General features: G+C 41.9%; 1 pseudogene; it reads left to right on the top strand.

Annotated features, from left to right (window-relative positions):
• Window positions 1-765: 765 nt before the first annotated feature.
• On the top strand, window positions 766-881 carry LOC133388153 (5S ribosomal RNA; annotated as a pseudogene).
• Window positions 882-7,255: the final 6,374 nt, after the last annotated feature.

Here is a 7,255-nt window from a genome sequence, read left to right as displayed (position 1 = left end):
TTGTGTTCCATTTTGGATACTCTGTTCATCTGGTTTTCGTGGTAAGAATTATTCAGAGGTGGTTTACCATTGTCTTCCTCTGAGTTTGAATGCATCTTAGTCTGGTGTCTCAGCTTTGACCATTCCGCCTTGAATGCCCCTGCTAGAAGTCTAGCCTCTTGGTCTGCACTCTGTACCCCCCTCACCATGTTAAGGTGTGCATCCTAAAAGGGGGGCCATGTAGGCAATCTTCCAAAATCTGGTATCCTTCCTGTGTTTTGGACTATTGGCCAGCATAGCTCTGCTTACTAGGGCTGATGGAAGTTCCCATCTGGTGGGCAACATGTTGGGAAGGTAGTTATAATGAAAGCACTCTCTCCCCCCCCCCATGTTTATTATCCTCAGAATTAATGTGCGAAAAGGACTTTGAAGACTGGCACTATAACTCAAAAGAACATTTGCTTAGCAAAAACACTTTTGGTTTAACATGATGTGTCAAGGTCTTTCCATGTTAATTCAGATTCCAATATGCCAGGAAATTGCAACTGCTAATGGTCACATTATTTAGGAAATATGAATTTGGCATGGCATCCTTACATTGTGGTTATTTCAAGCTTCTCCATTGCCTTGGAGCTGGATAGCAGTGAGGTGGACCTAAGTTTCAGATGTGCCTGCTCACTGGAATTGACACATGGAGCCTATGCAATGGAAGCTCTGCAGCCCAGTGAGGTTGATTGGATTGAGAAATAGTAACTTGCCCAAGGCCACCCAGTTTATGTTGGATTAGAGAACTGTAACTACCTTGAACACGCCCGATCTCGTCTGATCTCGGAAGCTAAGCAGGGTCAGGCCTGGATGTACTTGGATGGGAGACCACCTGGGAATACCGGGTGCCATAGGCTTAGAGGAAGGCAATGGTAAACCACCTCTGAATACCTCTTACCATGAAAACCCCATGAATATATCCAAAAGATTCATAGGGTTGCCATAAGTCATAATTGACTTGAAGGCATATAACAACAACAAAAAGGTCTTGGGTTCCTCAGAGCTAAATTCAACACTCTAGCCAGTATATAATCACACTTTGTATTGTATTGCATTTTTTTTAAAATGCTGGGAAAGATGCAAAAAGTGTGTTTTGATATTGTGCCAGTGGTTTAAAGTAAGACCAGTAACATGCATGTGTATCCACTAAAACAGCAAAGAACTTTGCACCTTTAGGAAAAATTATGTCTTCTCCACTTCATATATTTTTAATTTCAAATTAATTGAAAGAACATTTATCAAGGTCTTAGTATGAAACAAATTAAATATTTTATAATAATGGAAGTATTCCTATGTTACAAAGTTTGAAAAGCTTTGAAGAATAATTTCTGTTTAATAAATCATAAAAAGTACATCGGTCATTTAGGTGTACAATTAAATCCTCATTTAAAAAGGTATACATTTATCATATTCTAGAAATAAATTAAATAGACAATTCTTAGCTATAATTTTATGAAAGCTAAACAAAACTGTATTTAATGGCTGGAAGATGTGTAATTAGTATAATTGTCTTTTTAGCTCTAAGTGCAGTCTTTATTGGCTTCATGTAATTTAGAAGTATGACCTTTATTCTGTCTTCCAAACTCAGCAAAAGTTTTCTGTTTGTTTTTTAGCTGCAGGCATTTCTTTCCATTGCATTAATAAAATATTGAGTCCCAGGGATGGTTGTACACAAGAGAGCAGTTACAGTATTGGCAACAAGAGAATTTCCCCCCCAGATGTCACTCAGATATTTAGGTCCCTGGCATACCGTAATCCTTTACATATATATTTATAACTAATATCTCATTGAATTTGGTGTTGTTTCCCCAGATATACTTATTTGTTATATTTCTACTCAAACCTTCTACCGACTCCAGAGAGTCGTTATGTTTGCCTTACACAACAACCCTGTGAGGCAGATTAGGCTGAGACACTGTGATTTGCCCAAAGCTACTCTGCAAGCTTAATAGTTGAAGACCAAACCAGATGTGTCAATGGCAGACCTATTTCTTTAAATGCAGGTCTGTCCCAATTATGTGTAAAGCAGGGGCCAGGATCCAATTTTAAGAGCAAAAGCAGTTCATGAGTGTGAGCAGGGATGGCTTCCTTTGGGGTCACAGGGAGTTGTAGACCCATTGCTTTTTTGGGAGCAGGGTCCTAGCCAGGTCCCTATGTATGAGCCAAAGCATGAAAAGGGAGTGGTGTTAGCACTGAGAAGAGTCCTTGTCCTTTTATGTTAATTGGAGTCAGAGTGAAAGGAGGTGAGTCAGCCCCTGAGAAGACTCTTCTCAATAGCTAACACACCCTTCCCTTTCATGCTGTTGTAGTGGAGTGTGGACTTGAGAGACAACAGGAAAGCAAGAGAGATGAGGGAAAGTCGAAAGGGGGCATGGCTGTGAGGGGGTGTAGCTTGACTATCATGAAGGGGCCCCTGCGCTTCTGAATTTTCCACTATACTCACGGTGGCCAACCACAGGTTAGACCACAGATGACTGAAGAGGTAGAGAGAAGGTTTAGCACCACATACCCATGTACCTCATGAGCTCTTAAAATTATACTTGCCTAGGGAGACGCCTAAGGGAAGCCCAGAAACCTAGGGCAAGCCCTTGGCCATCTTCATATCCTACTTATGGGCTTCCATGAGCATCTGACTGGCCACTGTAGGATTAGATAGGCCTTTGGTCTGACCCTGAAGATGTTCTTATGTTTTCCATTCCTAGCTGTAATCTGGCCTAATTTTTTTTTAAAAAATAGTAACAAACCTGTTCCTTCTTTTTTTTCCGGTTGTGTGCTAAAATGCTTTCAGAATTTATAATGGCTGCATGCTGCAGGACTGATCATCCTAGACCAAATTACTAGTAGTTTCACCTCTTTCTTCCTTTCTCTATAACAGGGTCTCACCAACACATGCAGCAGCTATCCTCAGGCTGGTGAGAAACTGATTTTCTGTTGGGCCAACTGTGTAGGCAGCTGAGAATCCCACCTCCATTCTCTGTTAAGGGATTTGTTCACAGTTAGTTTTAAGAAGTTTTCTCTCCCCCCTCCATCCCTACTGTCCAGCTGGCATAACTTTGATGGTTGAGTGTTTTTTTTTTGGGGGGGGGGGTTGGATAATGAAAAGGACCAACTGGTAAGTGAAGTCCAAGTCATCAGAAGCTGGCTTTGTCTATAGCCATTAGCAGTTTCACAGAAGCTTTATAGATAGAATTTCCATGATTCCCAGTGCTCAGAATGGGAGGCAATGGCATTCCTGGGGTGGATTTGCTGCTAGACAGCTGTACCAGGTGGAGCCACAGGCCTGCCTGACAATCAAATCATTGAGCAGCTTCACACACCACATTGTCCCACTTTCACTGCCAGATGGACTCCTCTGTTCTTGTAGCACCACCCTCTGACCTTCACACCCATCCAGCTCTCCAGCTCTGAAATGAGCACAGGCTACAAGACATACAAAGAGATGCCAAATATAAACACACACGCACACGCACACACATGGAAGAGTGAGGGAAGCATTGCTTGATACTGCCACCAAACACTATATACTTCATTGCGCAGAAAAACCCTAGCATGGACTGCTGCTTAATTGGTTTTCCCTAGATGTGAAATCTGGGGAGATGAATTTAATTTTTGAAGTATTGTGGGGTGGAATTTCCCAGTCACCTGAGCAGTCTTGCCACTTCATTACTTTTCCACTAGAATTTATGTTTGTCAGGGATGCTGTAGTTGCAATAAGCATTGCAGACCCTGCATTGAGCAGTGGGTTGGACTAGGTGACCTTCAAGGTCCCTTCGGCTCTATGACTCTAAGAGTCATCTCTATACACAGATGAAACATTTTCAGAGTGTAGGAATCTGTGCAGCAGGGCACTCACTGAGAGGTAATGCCACTATTGTCCTCAACACAAAATCACATTTTTGTGCTTCCTGGTAGTCTGTGGTAAATCCTGTTTTTCTGGTTTCTGTCATTCTTCAAATTGAACTTGGGAAAATCTCATCTATCCCTCCAAGAGGGAGATGAAGAGTAGCATGATTCCACAATGGTGTGTATGACTGTTGATGACAAGTGTTGGTTAGCGACCATGGCATCACTGGGAACAAAGGAATGAACACACACGCACACGCACACACACCACCACCACCAGCAGCTCTAGAGCAATTTTGCAACTGCTTGTAAAGGTTTCATTTTTTTAGTAGTGGAATTAACACATGTGACATGTGTATGCAAACACCTATGTGATTATTCTTTAAAAAAATGACGACTTGACACAGACATATAATAACCCATATCTTTCCACATCTCCCTACCCTTCATGTCTGTCTTGGAGATGGCCGGGACACACACACACACATTTGTATTCAGGCTCAGCATCTCATTATGTAGACCTTAACTGCAAATGTATTCTCTCCCCCACCCATGTACCCACCCCTTTTTAATACAGAAACAGAACACTAACGGTAGGATACTATGACTATTTGGATGTTGTCTTCTCTTCTAACACTGATTTTCCGATATGCTACTGAACATCTCATCCAATAGCCATTATTTTACTGTCAGGCAAACAACTTGGATGATCCATCTTTCTTCTCAGATGTTATGCCCCTTCCAATAAGTGCCTCTGAATTATAATATCCTATATTTATCACCAGGGTTTTTAAAGTAATGATGCTAAAGCTCTGATCCTTTATCTTTCTTCTCTTTGGGTGTGTTATGAATGTCACATTTTATTTATCAAGATCAGTCTGTGAATCCTCTATAGACACTGCAAAGAATGGCTTTATGATTTCCAATCTGCCAAGAGAGCATCTCTGTAGAACACGACTCTCCATGACTCTTCTCACATATTCAAGAGACAGAATATACCAACTTCAAACAAGCAAACAAACTAACAAAAAAAGCTGCTAAAAGTAGAGTGATCCCCCCCCCCAAAAAAGGTTAAATTAAAACAGGCTTAGCCAGTATACTTAAAAAATCTCACCATTGAATTTTCTTGTAGGAACATTAAAATGTATGAATATTACAATTATTATTTTGATTTCTTATCCACTCTTCACCACAAGGTTCCAGGATGGGTTAAGCATACTAACGCAACACTGATTCAGGGTCAAAGTTTTTGGACTTAGCAATGCCCTGTAGGTTGCCACTATTGGTGATCAATAGTGCTTTTTAATACACTTTACAGCCCAATTCTAAGTTTATTATTGCTTTAATAGTTTTACACTTTTAACTGCATTTAAAAGATAATTTTGTGCTGTGGCGGTGCAAGCAATCTCCCAGGCCAGTTTACCCAGAATACTTTGCTCTGAAAGACCTCCAGCCCTTCCTCCGAGCAAAACAGAGGAGAGCCAGAGGTCACAGTATGCCCAGCACTGCTATTGCATTAGCAGCAGCAAAGCATTAACAAGAAGTAGGAGATGAGCAAGCAGAGGCTATGGCAGTGGCGAAGAGGATGAAGCACTCAAGGTATGATTCAGGAGACTCACACACAGTCTGAGTTGGATGGCTATTTGGGCCAGTGATGCAAGCAAACAGGGTGCTGGGGTGCAAATTTGCCACCCCTGCATACCCCACTAGTGGCAATTGCCTCATTTTTCCTCATGATAAATTCGGTCATGGCTGCTCCTTTATGCAGACAGGAATATCAGAGGACGGTCATTATCTTTGTGCCTTACGGACTTTCAGGGGACATTTACTGAGACCTTTCACGGGCACTGTAGGAGGTACTGGTTGGTCCACAGGTGCCATATTGGAGACTCCTGCTCTAGATTAAACACCATAAAGCCCAATAGTGTAAACTTGGAAATGTGTGTATTGAATTTAGAGGAGAGCAACAAGTGCTTTGGTTCTTCCATGCATTATTTTGAGTTCAGCCAAATAGAACACTTAAGCAAAAAGATTGGATAGATCTTTGTAAGATGGTATTTCCCCTTCTTGGCATTTAAAGAGCCCAAGTAGACACTCGGGGTGGCATTTAGTCCATTTAGTCCTATTGAAATATTAGGTGGCTTATAAGAAGGAAATGAAACTGATGAAACAGTTTACCACAACCTAGAGCTAAAGTAGATGTGACAGGAGATCCATGTTTATTATTCATGTACCTTCTGTGCTCACATATAAAGCAGGGGGTAGAGGGCTTTATTGTATCATGAAAAGGAATGCATGGTTGAAGGGAGTTACACTTTCCTACAACTCTTGTCCTTTTGGTTTGCTGCCCCAGGCACCTTTTTGCTTAGCCCAGCTCAGATAACAAATGTAAGCCAGGCTGGACGGAAAAGTACTTAAGACAATAGAACATGGAAAAATAAGGGAGGGCTAACTTGTACATCCCTTTTCATGTTAAAACAGGGTCCCCCTCCCCAGTGGCAGATTTATGGTCCATGGGGCCCAGCACACAGCCCTTTTTGGGGCCCTATTTGTTCACCTAAATAAACAGGCCTATGTCCGAAAATACCATGGAGCTAAATGCATAACAATGAGTTAATCAATAGCATGGACTATATTTTTTACTATTATATCATTAAGAACATAAAAGCCTGCTGGATCAGGCTAGTGGACCATCTAGTCCAGCATCCTATTCTCACAGTGGCCAACCAGATGCCTAGGGGAAGCCCACAAGCAGGACCTGAGTGCAAGAGCACTCTCTCCTTCTGTGGTTTCCTGCTGGTATTCCATAGCCTCCGACCATGGAGGGAGAGCATAGCCATAATGGCAAGTAGCCACTGATAGCCTTATCCTCTATGAATTTCCCTAATCCTCTTTTAAAGCCATCCAAGTTGGTGTCCATCACTGCCTCTTGTGGGAGCAAATTCCATAGTTTAACTATGCACTGCGTGATGTACTTTCTTTTGTCTGTCCTGAATCTTCCCAATAGTCAATGGACGTCCATGAGTTCTAGTGTTATGAGAAAGGGAGAAAAACATTTCTCTACCCACTTTCTCCATGCCATACAGCTTGTTGGCTTGCGCGATAACACAGCCACTAGACTTTAATCAGGGAATAGGAGAAATGACAGTGGAAACAGCACAACACACTAAAACACTAGAATTCAACAATGGCAATTCATTGCTTGTAGTCACATTCCAAAGATACCTTCCCAGTTAACGATGTATTCTAATAACTTGGGAGCCCTAAGCCACATGGGGCCATACTTGTGCACATACCTATAAAAACCCCACTGCTCCCACCGCTTGTCTTATACATGGGCGCAGACCCTTGAATCAATAAATTTGGCTGGACCTACCATGTCTATTTT

Source organism: Rhineura floridana, chromosome 6 (assembly GCF_030035675.1).
Source record: "Rhineura floridana isolate rRhiFlo1 chromosome 6, rRhiFlo1.hap2, whole genome shotgun sequence".
Classification (NCBI taxonomy): Eukaryota; Metazoa; Chordata; class Lepidosauria; order Squamata; family Rhineuridae; genus Rhineura; species Rhineura floridana.
This window is presented reverse-complemented; position numbering and strand designations above follow the sequence as displayed.